Source organism: Sinohyriopsis cumingii, chromosome 16, assembly GCF_028554795.1.
Source record: "Sinohyriopsis cumingii isolate HCF-2022 chromosome 16, ASM2855479v2, whole genome shotgun sequence".
Classification (NCBI taxonomy): domain Eukaryota; kingdom Metazoa; phylum Mollusca; class Bivalvia; order Unionida; family Unionidae; genus Sinohyriopsis; species Sinohyriopsis cumingii.
Genome location: NC_142976.1, coordinates 26,038,628 through 26,066,600, shown reverse-complemented (window position 1 = coordinate 26,066,600; position 27,973 = coordinate 26,038,628). Strand labels below are relative to the sequence as shown.

Genomic DNA, 27,973 nt, shown 5'->3' with positions numbered 1-27,973 from the left:
AATGAATATCACAAAATGTAGTTAAAACAGTGACTAAAACAGACAGGAATATATATCTATACAATTTGTAAGTATAACGTCAGCTATGTTGGAAGAGAACTTTCTCTTTCAAAATAGTGTAATATGAAAATATACATATCTTTAGTTTAATAAATTTGTTTCAAAATAGAATACTAATCATTAGTTTTATTACCTCTCAATGCATGCAAGTATTATAAGTGACCATTTTTGTCAGGAATACAGTTGCATGTAGAAATATTAACTATTTTTCTACATTTTTTCTACGCGTTGTACGTAAATGGTAAATGGTTTTACGAGAGAGAGAGACCCATCGTGTCTGTGACGAACAATAATGTATAGATCTTTTTGTTAATTGCAGCCATTATTTGGTCTTTTACGCATGTTTACTTTTGCAAAACTGTTTCTATGGTATTGATTTCTGTAAGAAATAACAAATGATATTTTTTGAGAGTTTGTGCAAACGATAATACAAATAATGTTCGGTTTCTGTATCCATTACTGGTTTGATCTTATACAAACTTTTACAAAAGGGTTTTGTTCGTTGTTGTTGTTTTACATTACCGCTAATGTAAAACATCGTCTCAAAGTGATGTCGGTTTAATAGAAGAAATAAGCTTGAAACTGTACTCAAAGCACAGGAATACTAGTTTTTACTGTGTACAATATTGTATTATATATCCACAAATTACTTCTAGACTGTTACAACAAAATGGTCCAAAATAAAAATAAAAGACAATAATTGACCTCGTGAAGTCAGTTTCACTTCAAATTTGTAACAAACGTCAACTGTCCCTATAAATTCTGTGTTAACTGACCATTTTAACTTGTTTCTAAGTGTGAAGTAATATTTTTAGCTAGCATTACTTACAAATGAGACCTTTTTATATTTTACAAATTATTTTGTCTCTTTTATTAACCCACAATGCATTAAAATATATATGTAATAAAACTATACATAAGATGGTTTCCAAGATTGTAATACGTTCGCAACTCATGCTCAGGCTCAAAATACGGAAATATGAATATCTAGTAAACTTAAAATGGATAAACTGAAATCTATAAAGCTTCTAGGATCTCCTTGTCTTTCGTTCCTTTCTGTATCAACTGAACTGTAATTAAGTATTATACAAAAGTTTGAAGTTTTGTGCTTGAGTTACTTGCTCATAAATTCTGGGAATAAAAGATACCTGGTGCATATTTAAAGTGGACAAGTCCTAATCTTTATACTTTGCAGGTGAAATTCAGACATAGTTTTCAGGTTACAAAACACAAAATAAGAAGTGTGTGATTGCAAGATTTTAAAAAATATCATGCAAAAGCCTACGACTAGTAACACACATACATATGCTAACATGTACATGTACACATATATTTTAAACTTTCTCTTTATATTCTTGCTTCTACTTTGATGAGTTTAAGTTAATTGCGTCAGTAGGAATTAGCCTTGAACATGAATTAGTGTGTAGTAGCGCCAAGGACCGGCATAAATAGATAATCTGACTTCATACACTAAATAGCCGATTAGGTAGGATCTAGCGGTTTTGTTTAAATGTTCTTTTTCCATGAATAATCCAACGATCCTAACCGTCGAGAACACATGCGTGTGATATGTATATAGTGTATGTGCGTGTCTATTTCAGAGAAATGCAGGCCCCTGATTGACGAAGTATTGTGACTTGTACGTGACGCAAGAGATATTTTCATAATTTAAATGCTTTCTACATGCAGTATGCTTCCAAAGTCATGATTTTGAGATCTCTATCAAAGTCTTGCATTTATCTGTAGTTTTCTCCTTTTTAAACCATAAAAAAATATGTGAAGTACATGTACATGTAAATTGAACTGTACTTTTTATTTATATTTTATCTTTCTGTAAACTCCAAGGTAAAAAAGCGAACGAAAGTATACTCTTTGCTTTGGTGATCACGTGGTTGCGCCATACAGATATTACATAATATCTATATTGAACAAGACATTTTTGCTTAAACCTCTTTGTTCCGTTATCGTTCAATTAGAAAAACGTTTTATCTCCAAAGCAAACTTGGAACGTACTGTGAAGGCAGAATACTGACAGTATCATTTTGAAATGGATCTCCATAGATACGCCAGATCCGCTGTGTAATGGCGCTGAGCTAACTCTGACGTCACGACCACTCTTACAAGATCTGCTCCAAGTTCTTAGAAATATCTTTACCTTTCACTGCGAGTAAGTTACAAAAATAAGATGAGTGGACTATTTTCAGTGAGATAACAACGTCTTGATGTTTGATATCTTTGATTCAAGGGCGTTATTTTAACTGAAATAATCCGACACTCTTAGAAGTCAATGTCTGAAAATTTTGTCTTGGAAAATGTTAAAAATAACATATTAGTGAAAATATTACAAATAACCTATTAGTTCTTTAATTTTGCAAAATCTCACCGTAAAGGAGATCCAGCATACATGATAATTTATTTTCTCCATCATTTTGAAAAGATAAATTGGCAGTTAGGACAGATTTTACGATGTCTAAGACCTGTATTATAGGTATCTGACGTAATTTTTTCAAAGTTGTGTTTATTGTATGACCTTTCCCCCAGATAATTATGTCTGTTTCATACCGAGGACAAGGTTCAAGTCACCTTTACCTCAGTTGGATGCTTTTTATGGCAATTTGTGTTTACTACACACTTTGTACAGTAAAGACATTGGAAATAATATCCAAGGAATAGCAAACATGTTATTAAAATTTTACCGGGAATGTAATTTTTGGTTTAATTTTTTTTTTAAATGGAGGATTAAGAGTACTTGAATCTTTACAATTTTAGCTCACCTCTACGAAGTAGATGAGAGTTGATCTATTGTAATACCACCAACGTCAGCGGCGGTGGCAGAAGTATCGGTGTCGGCGTCGGCGCCACACTGATAAAAGCATATACATGCAATGTATTTCATCCATACTTTCTACTTAGGTCCAAAGAAACAGTTTGGAGTGTTCTTTTTATAGAACCTAACCCCTGGGAGAGTGCTCAGGAGGCTAATTTTGTACATACGTGCACATCAGTTCTACATTCTCGGTTTAAATTTTTCGGTTTGGTTCAGGTTATTGTGTACCCTGTATACAAACTGTTATATCAAGGCCACATCTCCGTTTCAATGATGTCTGCAAGCGCGACATAAAAGCCCCTGACATCGATGTCAACACCTGGGAAGAGCTTGCTCTAGACAGGTGCAGCTAGCGACATGCTCTGATGACTGGTCGGAAAGTCGGAGAGGACAACCTACGCTTGCTAGCTGATGAAAAGCGGTCGCAGAGGAAGAAGAGGCAGCTCCAACCCACACCAGAATCAACCTTCAAGTGTGGCAAGTGCAGCAAGGACTGCCACTCTTGTGTTGGGCTACATAGCCACAGAAGACGCTGAGCAACCACCAACCGGGATATCTCTCATGGGCGCACTTGCATCGTTTCTCGAGACTAACGGATGCCAACTATACCAAGATTCATGCACTGGTGTTATGGTGAAAAGTTTATAGGGACAAAGGGTCGACAGTTTAAGGGTCAAAAAGGAATGGTAATGTAAAAATGTTGTAACATAAAATCCAACACACCATATTTTCTATGAAGCAACCGCTTTTTGATTAATATCTAAATACACATGATACAATCCAATTAAAAGTGTAGGAGTGTTTATACACACATTATACTTCCATACATACAAACATACTATCACACAAGGGTAGGAAGTGTTTTTAGACGCACTTACATACCCTCACGCATACAAATATACCTCACTATCACACAGAAGAGAGGGGGGTTGAGGGGTTAGTTCTAGTTGTAAACAATATAGACATATACAAAACACACGCATACAAATATATAGATGACAAAAATTCTCTGGCAAACGATTAGTATCTCTCTCTCCTAGATATATCGATGACCATGAAAAGGCCGTTGGGTTTCGTTAACCCGAGAACCGCTTCAAACACCCTTACCTCTCCACATAACTAGAGAGGGTTAACACAAGCGTTATCGCTTCACTGGTGTTCGTTTTCTCAAGCTTCGTCTCACTGGTCTTCTTCTCAAACGTCGGCTTCTTTGATATGTACTCTTTGAATAACAATCACAATGAAATTTCATAACACACCATAAAAGTCTAGTTTATTTTGCTTTCTTTTTTTACTGTCTATTCTATATTTCGAATTTCTTTACTAATATGTATTCCTCTTATTCTCCTTCGATGTCTTCTTCTATTGATCCTGCCTTATTGATTTTTCTTGATGGGTATTTTTCTTCATCTCTTTCTGAATGTTCCTCCTACTTGTTCTCTTTGTTCCTTGAGACACTCTGAAGACCAATGTCCCTTTTCTTGACAATGATAGTGGGTGTCCGTATATTCGTCTGTCTTTTCTACTGTCTTTCCTTTTCCTTTTGATGTTGTGAACATTCTGAAGCTGAATGTTTTATCATGGCAGACATAGCAAGTATCCTGACATTTATGTTGAGTGCAGTAGTCCAGAGTCTTACCTGATATATAATTTCGAATGATTCTGTCTCAGCATAAATTCAAATATGATCCATTATTGTTAATTATACCTGAATCTCTTACTACATCTCTTTCCACAAAAGAGACCAACACAATTTCTTCATCATATACCTAATGCAGAAGCATTTCTTGAGTAGCTGAAATGAAATAATTGATCACTTTACAGAATAATGGATGTTTGTAAAACTGTGTCAATGACGTAATTATTATTTTCAAATATAAAAACGTCATCCATTTCTTTCAAAACATGTTGTACCTGAAGAAGCATACAATAAATGCGAAACTATATGCACATAAATATTGGAGTTTGTGTTGTTTTTTTTCCAACCAAGAATGAGTTTGTGTAAATCTTTGACGGTAACGCAATCTGTATTCACTCTTACTTGTTCTTCACATTTTGAAAGCTGAATGAATGTATTCTCTGAGGGTGAGAAACTCGTTCTATAGAAACTCGTTCTATATAAGTTCAGAGTGCGTAAAACTGTTAAATCACATGTTTGAATCATGGTGAACCAACCTGATCTTGATGAGAGGCAACCAGAAGAATCCAAGCTTTGACGACGTTATTCGGTACCATTTCATTCGCTAAGTGCAGTGTTATTGCAAGTAGATGTCAGCGGTTTTGAAGATTACAATCGTGAACCTGAACAAGATCCACAAAAATGAAAGTTGTCCAGTAACTGCCGAAGATTCTTTTCACATTCGAGAGACTCAAAAGTTATTTTCCGAAACTTCAGAACTGCCGCGGACACATACACAGTGAAATTTATAGTCTGAAGTACCACCAGATAAAGCAGCAGGTTTCATCACAGAGTTGTGAGATTCGTTGTTAGAAATATTGAAACTACATTTCTGAATTTAAAAACTTTAATTCGTGTTGACTCTTCGTTATACCATGAAAGTATACCTCAAGTTGTTTGTGGTGCTGTCGTGTTTGAGGATCAGATATCCCAGATGGAAAATACATGTATGTATATCATGATCATGAGCATTTTCAACATATTTATAAAAATAAAACAAGAATCTATCGGCTATCCTTTTTGGAGTCAGACTCCAGAAGATACAGAAACATTCAAAGAAAGATACTGAACCCAAGAATGCATCACTCTGGTACACGTGGAAAAGAACGAAGAAGACGATCGTTTGTCAAAGTCATGTTGAACTTTTTTTTTTTTTTGGGGGGGGGGGGAGATATTGACGAAACGTTCGATATTACCCAAGAGGTAATATTTGGCAGCTCCAAGTCGCCATTTTCAATTGGTGGACGACAAGGGACATTTTATAATACACGTGGAAATTCTCTGTAAAGATTCGATCAACGAGAATTACGAAGTGACAGGATGCCCCCACCCACTGGAACGTATAAGCCAATACCAGTTTAAAATTATGTAATGCCATGGAACCTTTAGGAGGCCAAGAATTTTACGGAGACTCTTAGAACACCGGAGCGTGTACGTAGATTTAATGTGACACAAATAAATGGTGTACACTAACTTGTTGATATGTAGCTACAGTCGTTTAAATTCGTGCCTTATTGATGTAAGGAGTCATCTATGCTTTATGTGTTTTCGCGTTTTAAATCTTGCACACTGAAATGTAAACAGATATTTTTGTAGATATTGTAACGTTTTTTAAAAACACTGAACGTGTATAAAATGTCTTGTGTCTTTGATAGTAATCTCGGAATTCTCAATACCATTGGTATGTCTGCATCCTCCTCCGCTCGCAAAGTGACTGACGAAAAGTTAGATCGGCAAATTTGGCAGACATTGTATCTTCGCCATCCGTTTGACGTACTGATTGCTGGACGGAGTGTTTCAGGAAAAATTGAATTTGTCACGTGCACATATCACAACTGTTTGATCGTCGACCACAAAGTATAGTGTGGTGATACAACGAGTGTCAATCGGCTTACGCATTAGTCAAAAAAATTAAAGAAGAATCCCATTTCATTTATAGAAGGCGTTCCTCTAAAAGACGATTTGACTGTGTCTGACATTAGTTTACATCCGTGTCAAATTTTATCCACGCTTCATACTTACCAAGAAATGTGTATAGCTTGTTGGTTACATCAACAACAAATTTACGATTGGAAAGATGTACGTGACTGAAGTCTTGACTTTGATGCTTGGATACAAGAGACGAGGCATAATACCAAAGGCGTTGTGTGTAATTAATCGCGGAAATGAAGTTGAGTTAGATTCTGCGAAAGACAAATCAGAAGTAAAAATGAAAATAAAAACAATTTCAGAAACAGTTGCAGAAGAAGACGAACCCAACATCAAGTAAGAAATATTACAAGTGCACGTGTATAGTTGTAGTGGTAGTATAGACTGAAAACAATGTGGAAGAAATGGCATTTCCGGAGAGATTAGAGACCGCAAATTCCAGAGACTATAAGAACACAATAACGTGTACGTAGATTTGATGTGAGACAAATAGATAGAGAATGTTCTTCACTAACTTGTTGATATGCGTCTACAGTTACTTTAATTTGTGCCTTATTGATGTACCGAGTCATTTATCTTTTCGTGGTTTCGTGTTTTAATTCTTGTACACTAACATATAAATATATGTTTTAGTATATATTGTTACATTTTGTGAAAACATTAAAAGTGTATAAAATGTATAAAATATCTTGTGTCTTTGATGGTATATCAGAATTCTCGTTACCACTGTTCGTCGGCCATACCTTGCCATCTTGGATGACTGGTATGAAAAAGCCGAAGAAATTAATCTGTGTTTAGCACGAAAATGACACATTCGTAATACTAGTATTAGTTACATTACTCAGACTTTATTACAACAACAAACAAAAAACATGTCGCACCATCAGTCTCAATATCCAGTATGTGGTATTGTTTAAAAGTCCAAGAGATAAATTTCAAGCGCAAGTGTTAACCAAGCAGTTAGGATTACATTGGCTCAATTTTGCGTGTGACGAAGCCGCTCGATACAATACCTAGCACTGTCGATGATTTGAGATTTCGTGCCAGGTTGTTTTACAACTGGTGTGAAGAAGGAGGTCCTGTTATTTACATTTCACTTTTAGTGTCTATATGAGAAGAAAAAAATGTACAAAGATCCCTCCACCTTTTCGTTCATACAGTTTTCAACATAACATCCTTTCAAAGCCATCTTTCTGACGAATTGATTTGTGCTCTGTATGCTATCAGTTGCCAAACAAAATGAGTAAGTACGGTCCCATTTGTTAGAAGCGAATATCAAACGTGTTTTGATGGTCTGCTTTGACAGCACGTCAACTGCTTCAAGGTATCAGTCACATAACACGTCAAGCGAAACGTTTTATTAAGAAAATAAAAGAAGGAAAAAAAAAAACTATAAAGCAGCCATGTCACAACTGACAGACCAAGAACCGACGCGCAAACAAAAATGAACAAATTATTTTGAAATATGTAAGAACTAACTCTATAAGATGTGCCATTTTGAAATCTGGTAAAACTGGCTCTTTAAGAAGTGCCATTTGGAAATCTGGCACAACTAGCTCTTTAAGAGGTGCCATTTTTAAATCTGGTGAAATTGGCTCTTTAAGAGGTGCCATTTGGAAATCTGGCACAACTAGCTCTTTAAGAGGTGCCATTTTTAAATCTGGTAAAACTGGTTCTTTAAGAGGTGCCGTTTTGAAATCTGGTAAAACTGGCTTTTTAAGAGGTACCATTTTGAAATCTGGTAAAATTGACTCGTTAAGAGGTGCCATTTTTAAATCTGGTAAAACTGTATCCTTAAGTGGTGCCATTTTGAAATCTGGTAAAACTGGCTCTTTAAGATGTGCCATTTTGAAATCTGGTGAAATTGGCTCTTTAAGAGGTGCATTTTGAAATCTTGTAAAACTGGCTCTTTAAGAAGTGCCATTTTGAAATCTGGTAAAACTGGATCTTTAAGAGGTGCCATTTTGAAATCTGGTAAAACTGGCTCTTTAAGATGTGCCATTTTGAACTCGGGTAAAACTGGCTCTTTAAGAGATACCATTTTGAAATCTGGTAAAACTGGCTCTTTAAGAGGTACCATTTTGAAATCTGGTAGTCCGTTTAAAACATCGTCAAGTACTGCCCATAGTGAAGTTGATACAACGTACCAACGATCAGTGGAGACAAATTCCAGTATATAAAAGAAGTGTGAGATACATTTCACTTCAGTGGGGGGGGGTCTCCTGAATCACTTCACTTTAAAGTTACCCGAGATATCAAGACATTGTGTACTAGCCACTTTGAACCAAACTTTGCCTTGAAGCATCAGGATCTTAACTGACACTGTTTTGAAGCTACATTAAAATTAGGTACAGACATCAGCCACTACTATTCATGAGTATATGCCTTGACTTGATTTCACCTTAGACCAAGATAGCGAAAATCGGACCTCCTTTGTGTGGTACTGCGGTTTGCAGTTGCTCTAGCAAACAGAGAATTCCATTTCAAATGCAGAATTTGAAAATACTCTAGAACTCAACAGTTTGGGAGAAGTGATCCCAGACTATACAGAAGCAAAGAAAACCGGAATACAAAGAACCTATAGGGATTTCAAGAAGCTTCATGTATCCGAACAGTTGAACTCCAAGAGATTTATTAAAAAGACTACTTTCCTCTCTCTCTCTCTCTCTCTCTCTCTCTCTCTCTCTCTCTCTCTCTCTCTCTCTCTCTCTCTCTCTCGTCGGAATACGCAAACAGTTCCGTGCCATTTTGGAATTTTGTTTTTCTTAGTTTTATAGTTTTTCGGCCAATATATATGAAGTAAAACGAGCACAGAATCAACAGGAATTTTCACCACTTTTCATTGCTATAGGAGTTTTCTGATGGATATATATCTCCTCAAATATGAAAATAATATATTTTTGATGCGATTTTTGTTTGTAGTTTTTTGTTGCTGTCATTGTTATTGCTGTTGTGTAGAATCCACAATAATTAGAGGAGGATACACTATTTCAAACTTTAACACGCTATTTCCCGTTTGCGCAAATGTTCTTTTAAGTTTCCCTTGATTTAAGAAGTTGGAGAAGGGTTCAAAATCTGCCAAAATCCAGTTGCATAATGTAAGACCGATGTTTCCAATCTGTCCTAGAATGTATATTTCTCTCACATACACATGCATATTCTAATTTCAAAAGTCTTTTCAGCTGATTTTTTCTCAAAAGATCTACCATCGCATAATGCGCCAGCAGATCAAGATGTATGTAGTTTGTTCTACCAATTGCTCCAAATAAAATGCGTAGACGTAGACATGCAGGTGCATAATGCGACAACCTATGTGGGTCTGTGTATTCTGCAGTTGGATTGGACTTGGCAATGAGTGTATACGGTCGTTTTACCCCATAAGTCGTCGTATGGCGACAAGAGCACATATAAACTGCTTACCCAGTTTTATCATTTCAATATTAATGACACGAAAACAGTTGGTATTTTCAAAACAAATATTTAACAGAATCAATCACCAATTGTACAAGAATCATTGTATGAACAATTTTTTTTATTAAAAAAGATCTCAAATTCTGGTCAAAATAACCACACTTCTGACTTTTATCTTCATATCTGTATGTTACTGATTTTGTTTTCAATACCGGATGGAAATTCCGTAGGCTTAATCAAATAAGTTCATAAATATGCATGGGACCCAAAACTCAGGTCTTCTAGATGATGATGACAAAAAGCTAAACTATTTTCAAATGTATTGTGAGACCAAAACTGTTTTCCTGTAGGAACCAAATGATACATTTTATTTGGTAGCAAAGCGGAATTTACAGTCAACTCTATTTTTCAGTGAGGTACAGCCTTCCTGCTGCCTTACGCGACTTTTAGGTCTGAATCAGTTCGTTTAGAGATACCCACAAAATGAAAACTCAGTAGATAAATTTGATATTATTTTAAGCAAAATGTTTCCCCAACAGCTGCTGCAATATGGCATGATACTGGTGAAAGATATCAAAATAGGCCCTCATGGAGGATTGCAACCGACTTCTATGGGTTGGTTTTTTTCTTGTTTCAGATTTGTTTTTCTTCTCCTTGCTGCATGCCTTCTGTTAAAGAATTCCTTTTGGAAAAGATTTGAAACTAATAAATTTCCTTTTTAGACTCAGACAATTTTTTCTCTCCAGAAAACAATAATTCTGGTTTTAAGGAATCGGTGATCGCGATAACACGATCACTGTCGCCGTTTTCAATATTCCTCTTCTCAATATATGCGCAATAAAAGTTTTAAGTTGCTTACATATGCTGATTAATTCTGTACTACAAGTACCAGGAGTTCTTATTCCAGACAGTGGAAGTGAGCGTATGAGAAAACGAACGAAAGCATACAGGTAATGGTAAATATTCACAATGATTTGACCTCTTAAATTTGTCTACCCTGTACATTTTTTGTAAACTGTCCAAAATAGGGTGTGGATAATTATGACGAAAAAGAAATATTTCTTTTTATATTTATTATGGAAATATAAAGATTGTCTCCATACCATTGAAAATTAAGTTTTAAACGAAAACTTTCCATTGATTTATCTTTTGAAGTTAACTTGTGAAGTAAGTCGTCTGTGGAAGGCGTCACGTTCCCTTTTAATTATGCGTAGTGCTATAAAAGTGGAGATGATTGTATGCTGTGTTTTATGCTTTAATTGTTAATATTTCCGAAATTTTTATATGATCCTGATTCGATTAACTAATTAATGAACTATTTTATTGCACTATTTATTATCAATTAAGTTGTAAAAGCAGGGGATTTAATCGTAGATTTCAGGCCAGTTTTAGCTCCGTCGTATTAAACGTAATTCAAGACAGTTCAATCACCATCTGTTACATTACACTGATACAGGAGTTCTGTTTTTATTGCACCAGGTAAAAAAAAGCACAAAAAACACAATGTGGGATAATTGGATGTAGCTAATTTTACCCATACGTGAATAAGGTTTTCTGTTTTGTATCGGTGTATGCTTGTTTACCTGCTTAATTCCTTCCGACCTAAACTAGACCATTTTAAAATTGATAGAGACAGAATTTCTAGTACGATGTTATGACTTAGCCATATGAACAATACATTTCATTTCCATTTGTTCGCTTATCAAATTTTAATAGCAACATCCATTATTGGCAAATGTTTGTACATGCATCACTTAGATTATAAACTGGGTATAAAAACTTCACTATATTTATAATAGATCTTTACAGCCATATTACACAGAATGCATAAATATTCACATAGAAGCAAACAATAAAAAAAATATAGGACATAACGCACGTAAGAAAACGTTCGACATAATCTCGGTCCCCGGTTCGATATCCAGCTTCGATATGTGCAAGGTAGGTGGTTACCAATATTAAGCGGGTTCCTCGGGCTGTTCCATTTTCTCCGAAGGTGAAGGACAACATTACGTCAACATGTTATCTGAACAGACCGCGTTGTTATAAGTTGATATAACTTGTATCATGGATGGGAAACATTTTTTTCTTCAAATAAATAAATTAAACCGTAATTCACACAAGTAATGGCATATTCACTGTTTATGAGCCGCAGATAAAACAGCCGTATTTGTTTCTTTCTTTCTGTAGTATTTTATGCTCTAAGGAACTTTCGACATTTATAACACCATCGTGCCAGCTCTATTTTAGGAAATGAATGACAACAACACCTGCCATCAAGAGCTCAAGAGATCTTGCAATGAACTTGAGGCTGTTGTCATGTGACTTTTCTGAATAATAAATAAAAGATATGTCGGTCATGTTAATTCGATGAAGCGATGAAGAGCGGAAGAAAACTTAATTCAAACATGACTAGTAATTACTAATGGTTTCTGATTTGTGTACCGGATTCCGAGCACACACACACGCACGCACGCACACACGCACACACAGAGGAAAAAAGACCGAGTTATGTTTTAATGCACATAAAGTTACTGACGTATATCTCAACAACTTTAAAGACTATTTAATTACAAACTATTCAGTTTAGCTTTAGTAAAACAAATTTGGTTCTATTTTAAGCGATACATGGTTTTAAAAGTAGATTTCGTCATGTAGCAGAATATACGTATCTTTTTTGAGGATCCATACATGTAAATATACTTACAGATTTAAATACAGCGTCTTTCGTGGAGGCTGCGATACCTTGTAGAGCATAACGTTGTAGTATTGTCTGTATGGCGAAAAGCGCATTAAGAAGCGTTAATTAGAAAAGCTGACCCCACAAAATGGGATAATCTACAGTCATGTCCGACCGATTTTGAATCGGACCCTGCCTTTACTCTCGGAAGGTATTTACCTGGCACAGTTGCAATCTAGCTAACGCTTATTCAATACATTTTAATCATATCTACGTCCGTCCACGCAAACGTTTACAATTTAGAAGAATGACGTCTTCAACGGTAAGAGCACTGCTAAATCTGCTGCTAGGAGATGTAACAGGTGAGGTGCAGTGGTGTGAGGCAGTCTCTGGCAGGTAAATAGTAAATAGTAAACGACCCAGTCCGTACATATCTACAGTATCCAGGATATCAACGAATTACGCCTATTACAATTAAAATAAAATGGAGACGAAACTATGGTGACAAAATTCTCTGAATTATAACAATATCCTGTAAATTTAATCCAATACTGTATCCATTATTTTACATGTCAAACATTTCACAATAATACAATCTGATTAAAAGTAGTTTTCCATAGACTTGTTTATATATATGTAGTATTTAAGATGTCAGCGATAGACTCACAATTTAAAAATGAATAAGTTGGACATTTTTGTTGTTGTTGTTGTTGTTATTATTATTATTATTATTATTATTATTATTATTATTATTTAATTAATTTATTTATTTAACATCGTGTTCATCTTTTTTAAAATTGGTATGAAAAATATCACCTATGATTGTAAAATATTGTTTCTACTGTACGTTTAATCTTTATTTAATTTTATTACATTTTTATACCAAATCATCTGAATTTAATTATGACTTGGATTCCACGTGCATATGTTACTTGTACCGCGATACGCAGCACGGTATGCAGTTATATCAACAATTCAACGTTCTTGGACAGGGCCCTGACAATTGCTTGCTTAATTTCCGTCTGACAAGACCTGGAAAAATATCTTGCTCTGATTTATAGCAAAATAACACAATATTATATCGATGATATTATTTGTAATAAATACTAATTATCTTGAGATAAACGAAAAGAACATATTTCAGCTCCAAATCTCCCCACCCTCCGCCCGAAAATTCAGTTGCCAGTACCTTATAGTATATGAGTTAGCGTTGTGTTATGTTAATTGTAGTATAAATTATAATCTACGAGTTGTAGCTAGAGTGGGGTGGTTAAGTTTGTACTATAGATACAGAGAAAGTCATTGACATTATATAGAATTCTATAAGGACACTGCGTTGTCATAAGTGACACGTGTCAGACATGTAATCATATTTGTAAGTACTCACCATTATTATGCGACAGAACCGTTTTGAACTATTTTGTCACGAATAATAAAAACACGCTGTTAATATCATTAAAGTTGTAACAATATTCCTTCGGAATTTCCGTACAGTCCTTACTGACGGAAACTACCGACGTACAAGTACAGTGAAAGAGTAATGTGGTACATATCACTGGAAGAAGAAAAAAAAATTACTGCGTTAAACCGACATACAGGTGATACTGCGCGCCTCTAATAATAATGTCTAAAGTATGACTATTTAAAATGTTCGTGAAATTATTGACATTTTACATGCCACAGATGTAAAAATGCAAAAATTAATAGGTAAAGCCAATTTTATTCTGAATGTAGTCTTGTGGGATGTTTGACATGTAACGGGAAAAAAAATGGCTACAAATATAGACACTACTCGCCGGACATGCATAAAAATCAGCCGACTTTGTTAACGCGATTTGTCTGCTTTTTTTAATTGAAGTCGTTGAAGCTCTGTGTATAAGGCATACTGTATACCGTACTTATATACTGAATATTTTTTTTTCATTTTTAATGCACATAACATATATTAGTCACCTTCGTCTGCTAACAATAGCACGAAATTTATGCTGCAATCGCCAAGGCGTCCTTTTTTAATTACAAAAGTTTGCTCAGACGGGCGTAGAAATGGTTTAAAATTTGCAAGGTATTGCGATGTCAAAAATATTTCTGAGTTTTACTGTGATTGTGTCAGGTAATTACTTTCTGAGTCTGAAAATGGAGTGCATGTTTAGAATTGGTAGGATCCTGACTTTAATATTCGCTTACTGGGAGGCATTTTGTTCGTAGCCCGCTAATGATTTTACAAACCAATTGTATCAATTATACAAAAAATTGCAAAAAACACTTTGTCATTTCATTCATCATTGTATAGGTCCTGATCTGTTTTCGCCAGAGGGTCCCTAGCACTGACATCTTGTTTGCGTTTCAGATCAAACGGGATTTTAATTAGTAACAATTTCGCCATATTTGCATGGGCGAGTCTATATTTTGAGGCAACAGGTATGATGCAGTTTACGATCTTCGATAAGTTATGAATAATTCCATAAATGCAGAGGTTACATCTCTTTTAACACATATATACAAGAATTTATCCTTTTTATTAGTTTTAAATTGTTTTGAAATATTAAAAGTACACATGGCAAAAATTGATTGCAGACGACATAGTTTGTGCTGAAATGGACTCTTTAAGAAACCCCCCAAACGACAGTGATCAGTCTATCTGGTTGTTTACATGGACAGCTTCAGTTTTGGTTCGAATCGCAAATAAGCTGATATTGTTATGGATCCCCTGGATAAAATCAGATAAAAAATTCAAAATTAACGAATAAAATCACTTTGTTTTGTCATTTTTTCAACCTTAATCTTTTCGTTTTTAAAATGGAGTACAAAGAAACGGGAGGGCAAGCGTATATTATATAGTTTAATCATGCCTTCTCGTTTATGTAGACATGTACATATGCCTAATATTATCGGTCGGGTTTTCCTATCATTCCCAGGTGTAGTAATAACTGGGACTGTTCCAGAAAATCGTACCAATGCCTCTTGATCGATTGTGCAGAATACGAAGTTATGATAAGCGTAAGAGGATTCTTCAAAATTGATTAACCTTTCTTCAAGAGAGATCCATGTCATACACCCCATCTCATAACAAAATGCAAAGTCTCGAGAGTTTTGGGACGATAATCACAGATTTTATTATCTTGTGCGTGCCTTTATTCTCTTCCTCTCGCTTGTTGTATTACCGTATATGCTTGTGTATAAAGCTCACCCAACTTCGAACAACAAAGCTGCAGAACTTCCGTCGCATAATGCGACGTCTGAAATCTGTCTATACCGTTAACAAAATGGTGCGCGATATGCATGGGTAAACCAGGTGTGTTGAACGATATACACTGATTACGTTTTCTGGCATGGGAATAACTGATGTACAAGTTATGCATATTTCAGGTCTGTATGCAGCTGTAGAATAAAGAAATTGTCAAATAACCAATTATATTTTTAAAAATCGTTCGTCGACATTTTCATTATTTACTGAGCAGCTGCATTGGAAGTCACTTCTGCACTTTCCAGAATGGTATGATAGATTCTTTTGGAGAGCACTGAATATATTGTCAACTCTAATTATGTAGACTGATGCAAGAAGCACACAAAGTAATATCTGTTAAACCAACCACGGCATAAGTTACATACTTGCAGGTGTTATTGCATTTTGTTTTTCACCAAATGCAGTCATAGCTATATTAATATTATTGGTTTGCAAACACCGGGTAGAGAAGAAAACGATGCTGAATAGTCATGCGCAATACCGACGATGGATAAATAGAGGCAGGTGACCCAGGCTGGCCAGAATGTGTATCGAATCTGATGTGCCAAACATAATTAGCTATCGTACTGCATCGACTGAAGAAAAGTATACTTACCGGCTGTTGTATCAGTCTGCACGTGAGTAACATAATCATCATTTAAACAAGATGGCATTGATGATTATTTCGCAAAATTCAATCCAGACTTTATTCAGCTTGTTGCAAGCTACAGTAATAGTATGTAAAGTGAACGGAATATTAGCACAACTGAAGTCCACTCTGGACATCTAAATGCCAGGTGATATGTCGCGCCTTTAAATTTCGCAAACTGTTCTATTTTTAATATATATAATCTTTAAAAAGAAAATAGAGGTTCTGAATTGGGTATAATTAGTTACAGAGAACGTCAAAAAATATTAAGTAGAAAAATTATTGTGAGAGATTTATACCTATAAAGTCTTTAATTCATTTTGAAAGAGAGAGAGTAGTCCCCCTTGAAAATAGAGGTTGTGCAACGCGATTGAATTGGCGTGTGTTACAAACATTGAGAGCTACATGTTACCAATACAACAACTACCATCAATATAATCATATATTGATAAAAATTATTTTTTGTTACCATAATGAGCCAATATATAACCCACTTCTAATCAATTTATCAAATTAAACGACTTCTTAATTCTTAATTTTGACATTTTCCGCTGGAGAAAATTTCTTATGCTGACCTTTAGAGCAGAGAGAACTTCTTATTTATGGCTAATTACTTAATTGTTTCCAATGACTTCATAAGTCTTTGAAAACTTAAATTTGGTGCTGGCTTCTTTTGAAGAACAATAAGTTTCCTATGATAGGAGATTGTTACTTGCTTCCCTTTATTATTTAAATATCCAGGTTTAAGCTTTTATGTTATTGGCTTGTGGAAGCCTGATTGTACAGCTTGCGACACTTGACTTCCTCCTAGGTTCTTTTCGAAGTTATGTACTCTTACCTGAGCATCATAATGTGTGTCAAATGAAGTTATGTGGACTGGTGCACGGACTGTAGAAAATAGTCTGGATGAAAAGCAGTCAAGCCTTTGCTTCAGTAATATACTCCTGACATGACGACAGATAATATATATGTAAACCTTAGCTCATCGTCTATCTACACGCAATAGTACACGAGTACATTGACTGGATCATGACTGATATGAAATATAAAAAAACGACGGCTAAAAAGCCAGACTTAATTTGACGGCTTAAATTCTCATCTTTGTAACGTTATTAGTATATTGTGTCATCTGCCGTGTGCTATCTTGAAACAATGTCAACACTGTGCCCCATTCAGATTATCCTCGTAATTTTCTGATGCGAATCGAATAATTTCAACACGCTGAAAGAGATTATGAGATAATCCTAGTGATACTTATAAAACTGGTAAGTTTTTTTGGCTGACGAACATTGGTCTAAATGTGCACGATCAGATTTTTATAAAATTATGGCGTTAAAAATGATTCTCGACGAAGTTTCAGTCCAACTTTTTAATGAACATACTGAAAAAATCATTGTTTCACTAACCTTAAGCTGTTGCTTATGTCGATGTTAGTGATGAAATTTCAGCTATTCATTGTGACGTCACTGAAATTGATATGACATAACACGAAGCATGGGACTGAAGGCAATGACCATTATCGACATGGGAAGTTGTTTCCGAGTGTGCGAGGACATTTCTAATTGCCCTGTGCCCCATATTTGCAAGTAAAGAATTCCTGCCGTTTTCCTCCAGAGTAGTATGTACAATATTCACATTCTGTACTGAAGCTATTGCAAATAAGAGATCGCAGAAAGTTCAGTATAAACTGAGCTGGGTGTGGTTATCAAAGCCTCTGGTGGCATTTTTTTTAAATCACCAAATAGAAAGTGTTATGGCAGAGTTATCGTCATTTTGAAGGTAGGTAACCCGCTGTGAGAAGTATGGACAGACACTGTGCTCGATCGCCACTAAGTAAGGGCTTCTGCCATGTGGCGATTTGCTATCCAATGCTATTATCCCTACGCCGGCCAGCTTGGAGAACACGTCTGTGTGTTAACAGTAACTAAACAGTTCCAAACACTGGGCCCTTTACTTTGTTTATTATTCATGACGTACTAAGACCAATATAATATACGTCTTAATCCTAATTAAAACTTAGTAGTGTACTTGGTAACAATATGGTAACATGCGGGTTTTGACCGCTCCGGTGGCCTAGTGGTTAGAGCGTCCGCCTCGGATGCGGGAGGTCGTGGGTTCGATCCCCGGTCGAGTCATACCAAAGACTGACAACATGGTACTAACAGCTGCCTCGCTTATCGCTCAGCATTAAGAGGTAAGTGTTAGGACTGGTCGGCCTGGTGTCAGGTTAATGTGACTGGGTGGGACATCGTGCTACATGTCTGCGGCATGATGCCCCAGTGCTAGACATCACTAGAAGCTGTCACACTGCAGACATCGTAGCGATATGACTGAAAAATAGTTAAAACTACGTTAAAAATCCAAATCACACGCACACGCACACACACACACACACACACACACGTATGCGGGTTTTCTTCTCAACATAACATTACCCAAGCTTATTGAAGCATTTCCGCAGGATCATTTGTTGCATCTTGCCAAGCTCTTTAACTTCAGAGAAAAGTAAAAATTGCATGTAGTCCGCAATTCTATAATGCATAAATGGAAGTGATCGGTTTTGAAGAACACCGAAACTTATGAAGTTTGTATGGACATATACAATTTTTGATTCATTTGCGAAATTTAGTCAGGCGCTGGTGGTAATGATCCGATTACTAAGGTAAAGATATGGAAAAACCACAATATTGGAAGAACAGTTACTGCTCATGACCAAACCTATATCTCACAGAATCAGCACGCCCTTTTCGCATGCTTCTGAATTGTAAAAACCAGCCCCAGTAGTTATTAAATAACATGTGCCTGAAAGGTGCTATGTTAACACCACATCTTAGGAATTAACAGCCCTATGAAAAGAAAGCTAGCAAAACAAAACTGAGCATGCAAATGTGCGAAAGAGAGCCATAACGTTCTGATACAGAAGCCAAAATATAAATTGAAAATTCTCCATGGATATTCACAACAAGTTCGAAAACAATTTACCTGGGCATGAATGACATTCCAATCTAACAATAGTAAACATAATTGTGACTTGGTAACGACATAATAAGTTTAAAAAAAAAGTAATAAGAGGTTTGTACTGTCGTATTTTGGGGGTTCTAACTGAAGGCGGCACGTTCTTTAGACAGCAAGAAGCCAATATCGAACTTTGCACTTTATCAGGTAAAAGACAAAACAAAGTTTTCAGTTGCTAGAGAAGGTTAACATAGGAAAGTTACTTGTCAGAGCCAAAAGTGTATTTGTGGTACGAGTGATTCATAAAAGGAAAACTTTGGCTAAATGATAATGTCAGTTCTGGAAGGCATAGGACACCCAAAACGGCGCAGGTTGTGTCTAAAAGGAAAACCTCACCAAAGTCTAGCTCAGTGCGGTCGCAAATTTAAACATGCTACTGTGTCAAATAACAAATGCAATAGAAATTAATAAAATTCTACTATAAGACCAAGAAGGGCGTACACATGCACATCTAACGTTGGTAACATACATATTCATTCATATATGACTAGCGAATGGAGTGTATAATTATCTGCGAAATGTAACTTTGTATCTATTTAGGGGTGGTATTTTGCGCCATATAAAGACACGCATATTGTAAAAGATTGACTCAACTGTCGAGGGAAATCTTCGTCTCGAACATTTTTTTATATCAAAACCAAACAAGCAATAAAATAATAATAATAGTAACGTTCTCTTCCGGCCTGGTCATTCGAGTGAGAGGGTAGGGGTGGGCCAAGGGTGGGGCAACATGAAAGCTTTGATAAATGGGTATGTGCTAGCATTGGTAAAGGAGCATGTCATATTGTCGCGGTTCATAGAAAACCAGTCATCTGTCATTTTCTTCCAGATTAAGGATCGAATGCACAATTTGCATATGATATACCAAATAATACAAAACAAACATTTCTTGAAAAATCGTATTTTTTTTTTCAGGTATCACTGCTCTATAATGCTATTAATAGTTATATTCATGTAGTAACACAAACGTTGCTTTCAAAACGGACAGGACTGGTTCTTTGTATTATAACAAAATTAATGGCTGCTGTATGGTCCGCTCTGTAGCGGCCTCAATTCCACAGTGATGTTGTGTTAGCTTGATTGTAAAAAAAAAGTGCGCTCTTTGTATCGATAAACGTGCTGTAAGACGTCAGTACAATTTATCAAGTCCCCTCCTCACAAGGATCATTCAGTTTTCGTAATAGACGTTTCGTCTGTTTAACTTCATTCTCAGATATGCACCAATCGTTAGTTAGGGTTAATTTACACAGAAAATACCACGACAGAGATCGATTTCAAGAATAGAAAATATTCCCATCAGAGCGATACACATTCAAAAGTCTCTGTAGAGTAGGCGTAGTCAATCCTGATTCCGAGTTAAATCCGACAAATTGCAGGAACCGCTCATTTTCTGACCCAACAACGTGTGCAGCATGATGCCAAGTCCACAGGAGACAGTCTGTTCTTCGTCATCCAGGTTAGTAGCGAAGTGCTATCCATTCACATAAATAGATATTATAGAATAAATGATTCATAATTTCTCTGTGTCAATAGGTACTCGGATATTTAATGAAAATAAAGGTGTAATATCTGACAGGGTCAACGACTCGACATATGTAGTCTGAAAGTGATGTGTGATAACCGTCACTGAAGTTGAATAAAATACATATATAGGAACCAATTGTTATTCATGATATATCAATGATACAAGTTTTTTTTTTAAGATCGCGTACTGGAGATATGTTCTTTGACATTGGTAGAAAATTATGAACAAGTGAATATACGTACTAGCCTATATATAGTTGTTTAGTATTTCTAGCCTTGTCTACAGTAGACAGTGTCAAAATGATTTTGTAAAGTTTAATTTTTTTCTCCATAGCTTTCCTGCGTTTTCTCCAAGTTTGCCTTGTCTTGTGTTTTCTTGTCTTGTCTTGTTCAAGTTGCTGTCGTCTCTTGTCTTGTCCAGTCAAAGTCTGCCTCTCATCGGAAACAATTAAACAATATAGTAAATAACATTTTATAGTTAATTACATTTCATTTTCTTTAGCTATTCTCAAGTATATATTTTTTAAAAATGGCATCATTTTTCTCTAATTCAGGACAATATCTCTAAAATTACTCGACCAGCTTTAATAAAGGAATTTAAAGCTATTTTTAATTCAATGCTTTGCGAATCATAATTTCTAAAGACTTTCATCATAATATTTCCCCCACACTAAGTGACTTTAAAGTATAAAATAAAGCTGCATTTGCATGATTGTTCTCCTAGAGGAGAGTGGTGGGTGTACCAAAGCATTGGAACCACTTAGGCATTGAATGGGGAAAATGTCCTTAAGTGAGAGGAGGAAAATGTCTCCAAGTATTGTACAATAATCATCCAGTGCTTATTACACGAGGTTAACAGCTGGAATGCAGCAAACATCGGGAATAATTGCTCTAGGTTGTATTCATTATGATTTTTCTGGATTTTCTTTCTCAAGTTGGGCAATGTCTAAAAATAAAATAAAAATATTTCTACTTCTTGCCAAATCAGACATTTCTGTTAATTCGTGCAGCCTATTTTTACAGTCACAATGTGATGTTCTAATAATATGCTTGAGATTGTCAGATTCTGATAGACAAACAGATTTTATATTTTCTTTGATGCCTGGTCAGCACGTACATGTATATTTTCTTTAATGACTGGTCGGCATGCACAACATGTATATCGTCTTTAATTATATATATATATATATATATATATATATATATATATATATATATATATATATATATATATATATATATATATATATATATATATATATATATATATCCGAATAATGATGATGTCTGTCGCCATCGATAATGTCTGATGGTTGTTCATTATTGTGAATATTTCTCTTGACCCAAACTCTCAACATTCGAACAGAAGTTCTTAAGAAAATAGTTTTAAATATCAATAAAATGTTGCCTGAAAATGCTTGATACAGCATCATTCGTAAAAGGGTAGCTACTTAATTGTCATTTCAGTTTGATCACTTCTCTTTGCTAGAAGAGGAAATGAGTCTGGCGCTTGTACAATTTTGAGGAATCTGAATGGCGTAGGAATCAGTTTCGTATAGTTCTTTTCTTTAGCGGATATAACTAATTTTCATCCATGATGTGATTAGTTCAAATTACATTTTGCGAAGATTGTTCCGCGTTATAGCCAACCCTTTAATTTTCTGGAATAACACGTCATCAGACAGCTCTCGTAAATACTGACAATTACAGAACCAATTCTTTATCTGCATAAGTTGTTTCTTTCTCATCTAATATAAACAGTCTAACATAAGTGAATTATTCAATACACCTCCTAAATGTCGGTACATTATAAATAGTGGCAGAGAGTGTATCGTCCAGGAGTCATGCCGGTGTAAAAAGAAGATATTGATTTCTTGTCGTAAACAGCGATGAAAATATAGATGTTGTAACTTGGATCGAATCGGCAAGCACGGACGCAAAGTTAAAGCCAGGGTCGATAAGGTCTCTTGACTTCGCGCATGAAATAGTTGTAATGTTGGCAGAATTTTGGCTGTCAAACAAACATCTCGATTTACTAGAAAATGATCGCTCAAACCAGATATTTTTTTTATATGGAGATGATATGCATGGTGTAGCGTGTCCATGCTTTCTTAACTGAATCAAAAATTGGTTCCCATCCTACTCAAACTTCAGAACAGATTACTTAGTTTTAGGCATTAGAGGCATTGCGGACTATTTGCTAGAACCACTTACCACCGAAATGAAAGAGTTGATTGCAAAAACTGCTCTCCTCCGAAATTAAAGAGTTTGACAACAGAAGTACTCCGATGAGCATGATCAATTGTATAGTTCACAAAGATACGCTTTACGAAACTACGGTATTCGCTTCAAATTGCATTCGCGACATATATTAGTATGACTTACGAAAGGTACCACAACAAGGATAGGTGTGAAGTATTTGGACCTATTTGGTCGGACTCTTAAGATACATAGGTGTCTACCAAGCTAGTCATGTATACCAAATTTTTTAGTCGGGTAGCGGAGGTATACAAAAATGTATAATCGGGAGGTGGAGGTATACCAAAATGCATAGTCGGGTAGTGGAGGTATATACAACTGTATTGTCGGATATTGGATGTATACCTAAACGTATAGTCGGGTAGCGGAGGTATACCAAAATGTATAGTCGGGTAGTGGAGGTATACTAAAATGTATAGTCGGGTAGCGGAGGTATACCAAAATGTATAGTCGGGTAACGGAGGTATGCTAAAATGTATAGTCGGGTAACGGAGGTATACCAAAATGTATAGTCGGGTAACGGAGGTATACCAAAATGTATAGTCGGGTAACGGAGGTATACCAAAATGTATAGTCGGGTAACGGAGGTATACCAAAAATGTATAGTCGGGTAGTGGAGGTATACCAAAAATGTATAGTCGGTAGTGGAGGTATCCAATAATGTATAGTCGGGTAGTGGAGGTATACCAAAATGTATAGTCGGGTAGTGGAGGCATACCAAAATGTATAGTCGGGTAACGGAGGTATACCAAAATGTATAGTCGGATACGGTAGGTCTACAAAAATGTACAGTCGTGTAGTGGACGTATACCAAAAGGTATAGTAGGGTAGTGGAGGTATACAATAATGTATAGTCGGGTCGGGTAGGTCGACAAAAAATGAATAGTCGGGTAGTGGAGGTATACTAAAAGGTATTGTCGGGTAGTGGAAGCGTACAAAACTATAGTCGGATAGTGGAGGTGTACAAAAATATATAGTCGGGTAGTGGGGGTATACACAAAAGTATAGTCGGGTAGTGGAGGTATACAAAGAGGTACGGCTGGGTAGTGGATGTATACAAAAATGTATGGTCGGATAGTGGAGGTATACAAAGAGGCATGGTCGGGTAGTGGAGGTTTACAAAGAGGTATAGTCGGGTAGTGTATGTATACAAAAAAATCTAAACTCGGGAAGGGGAGATATACTAAAATGTATAGTCGGGTAGTGGAGGTGTACAAAACTGTATAGTGGATAGCTCAACTTAGCGGTGATGGTACAGAGAGCCTTTTGCGTTTGAATCTCCTAAAAAGAAGATGATACAAAACCATTGCTTGCAGCTTTATCACAAATTGTGTTCATACCAGTTGCTTTTATTCATTGTCAATAGACGTTACACATGTTAACAAGCAATGTTGTGATGGGAACCGGAATCAGAATGGCAGTTTGGAAGGGATAATGAGTTCGTATTTTAGTGTTAAACTACGTAGATCTCTGTTGACTAGTTTTATTGTTGTGAGGTTTACCGTATGTACTCGCTTATAAGAAATGTCTAACTGCAAGCTGCACAGACACAGCTCTGCCGTCGCATGATACACAGGCAGATCTGGTTCTGTGCATTTTGTTAGGAGTAATAAATTGAACAAACAACGTAGTCCCCTAATCTGCAGGCACATTATGATACGGCAGATCAGGATCTTTGTTTTTTGCAACTTAACTCGACTTATAAGCGAGTATATACATGTATGCAAGTGTACGTTTGTGAGCAGCCGGGCGAGCTGACTTTCCATTTAATTGGAGTCTTTTTGTATAACTAATTAACGGCTAATGAAGATATAATCTCTCCATCGTGTTTAACTGTATTCACGATAGCGAGTTTAACCTCTGCTACAGTGGCATATATCAGTCAGGAAACCCTTAATTATGCGGTACGTTGTAAAATGAAACTCGAACAAATTTCCTTGTACGTTCCGAAACAGTACATCCTCTCGACTTCGAATACAGTCCATTTTCATGGATGGAAAGATCAGTTGAGATTATATGCTTTCAGATTTCTAGCTTAGCTATGGCCACATCTAGAATCTTCTTCAACTAGATCCTTATAAATGCTTGGACAACACCATTGAAATTGAAAAATGTGGTTATTTAATTCGAGTTTATCACTCTAAAAAGCGATGTTGGGGTGATCTATAGCCATGTGTAATATACAGACGATAACCCTGATGACGAAATACTGATGACGACGAAGAAGAAGAACTCCTAGAATTAATATATTCTTTTCGGTATATACGGAGTGTTTGCATTACATGTAAAATATTTCGAAAAGATGCGCCCTTCCGACTCAAGCTTCAGAACCGATGAATTCCATTTAGCGCCCTTCCGAGAATGATACATGACATGTAGCAATGCTGCCATCAGGTCCATAATTGAAACCGGTTTCAGAAGGGTACAATCCATATTTTGGAATCTGCGTTTTTTGGTAAATCTTGTAAGGCATTGATTTGTACCGTAGCTATATACGTACCCAACAGGGTTGTATCTTAGCGATAAGCGTATCCAACAGGGCTTCGTGAAGTCAATGTCTTGTTGTTTTTTTTTTTGTTTTGTTTTTGTTGCATGATTTTGTGTTAAAGCCACTCAGTCTCCGTTTGTTCATTTGATTGCTGCTACTATTCTTCTACTGTACCACATGAAATCTATCATTCATTGACAAGATGCTGGATTCAACAGTATTAACTATGAGATGATGGAATCACTTTGCGTGTTGCACCAGAAAACTATTCTGATTAAGTTCACAAACTCAATGAGAGTAACACAAATTTGAATATATTCTTGAGTGCAATGGACAGTTCAGATTAAAGACTTTTGTTTAAAGTTCCTACTAATTTATGCCAACTCGAAGAGCTTAGTAACGTCTTAAAATTATCCAGCAGCTCCTCTCTAATGATAACAACGGATGTGATTGTTCTTTGGGTGCATTGCTCTTCATTGTACGAAGGGAAAGCTGTCTTTCACATGTTAGATATGCTTTCGAATTATAAAAAAATTGAACTGTACATTTTATAGCATAAAATGGGTTCAGTACATTATCCAAATTCGTGACTATACCTTCAAAATGGAAAAAGTGAAATACGTTCTTCACATAGTCGAAAACGAATTTTTATATATTTAATTCTGTATTCAGTTTGAAATGACTTAACCTTTGCGTGATTGGCTCTGTTGGTTATAAATCATATCGTCATCAAACTGCTGCCTGTGTGTGTGTCGACTGTCTTCATGTCAAATAAGATGATACGTGTTTTACGGCTATACTATAATCAAACCCAGGTTTAGGTCTACAGGTTTAATACGATGCTGCTTATGTTTGATTAACATGAGATGCAAATGGCGCTGGTACTGCGATATAAGAATATTCATGGCAAACTGATTAGCGTTATAATCTCTTGTTTGTTTTAGATTACACTGGTCAACAGTGAAATCATTACTGACTTGAAAAGGCCCTAATCTGTAGTATTTTGGTGTGCCGAACACGAATATAACCGTGAAAAATTTGTATTGGCTCTCGTTTTGAAGATATTCATATGCCTCATTTTCTATGTTTCACTGTGTAAATTTCTCCAGTAGGACTGCAGCAACATCCGGAATAATGATGTAACATTGCATAATACCATCATGCTCACATCATCCACAGTTGATTGCATCATTTTCTGATGCAATGCAATACTAATGCCATGCGGCTGCTGAAGTAAGTTGACGTCAGCAGTGTACTATACATGTGTAGGCCTATTATACTAATGCCAGGCGGCTGCTGAAGCTGACGTAAGCAGTGTACTATATAAAGCCCAATCAGATAGGTTCAGCATTTAAAATATTTTAGACGTTGTGCGAGACAGTTCAAGCTACTGTTACATAAAACTTATTATTTTATCCATTTACGTACAATAAAGAACAGTAATGCCTCGAAAGTGTGTTAATACCGCGGACAATTTTTGCTATATTTGTGGGGAAGTGACATTTGCCAACCAGAAGAAAAGTATCAATTCTCAAGTGAAGAAGGCATATCATCTTTACTTCGGATGCAAGGTTGGTGACCAAGACAAGCCTTGGGCTCCGCATATATGCTGTGCTACATGTACAACACAGCTTTCACAGTGGTTGAATTGCAAAAGGTCATCAATGCCGTTTGCAGTCCCAATGGTGTGGAGAGAGCCAAGCAACCACCTAAATGACTGTTACTTCTGCTTGGTTCCTCCTCTTTCCGGCGGAATAACGAAGCGAAAGAAGTCGAGAATAGTCTACCCAAACATTCCGTCTGCATTGAGACCAGTTCCACATGGTGAGGGACTTCCTATTCCAGAACCTCCAGCAGAATATTCTCTTGATTCATCTGACGAAGACAAAGGTGAGTCGACCTGTTCTTCTCCTGGTCCATCAGCATGCAGTGATCCAGATTTTCACTGTGGTGCATCATCAACCCCACACAGAATAACACAGGAAGAACTAAATGACCTGATTCGTGATTTGGACTTATCAAAGAACAAGGCAGAATTGCTAGGATCAAGACTCCAACAATGGAATCTTCTAGAAGAAGATGTCACAATTACTGCATATCGAAAGCGCCACCAGCAATTGGAGCCTTTCTTCAGAAAGGAAAGTAATCTGATATTCTGTTCCGATATTGAGGGCCTCATGAATGCTTTAAAAATCACTCATGACCCACAAGAATGGAGACTATTTGTGGA

The 27,973-nt window shown here is 36.1% G+C and overlaps 1 protein-coding gene across 4 annotated transcripts in view; it reads left to right on the top strand.

The window, feature by feature from the left end:
* The window catches only part of LOC149780105 (small conductance calcium-activated potassium channel protein 2-like), a 338,659-nt gene that overhangs the window by 174,178 nt on the left and 136,508 nt on the right, over positions 1 to 27,973 (top strand). Inside the window, exon 1 of one of the 4 annotated variants that reach the window (XM_089936869.1) lies at positions 20,818 to 20,928. The exons of the other annotated variants lie outside the window; for them this stretch is intronic. The gene's annotated coding sequence lies outside the window, so the exon portion shown is untranslated. Of the gene's footprint in view, positions 1 to 20,817; positions 20,929 to 27,973 lie in introns of those variants that run through there. 4 annotated transcript variants of the gene reach the window in all.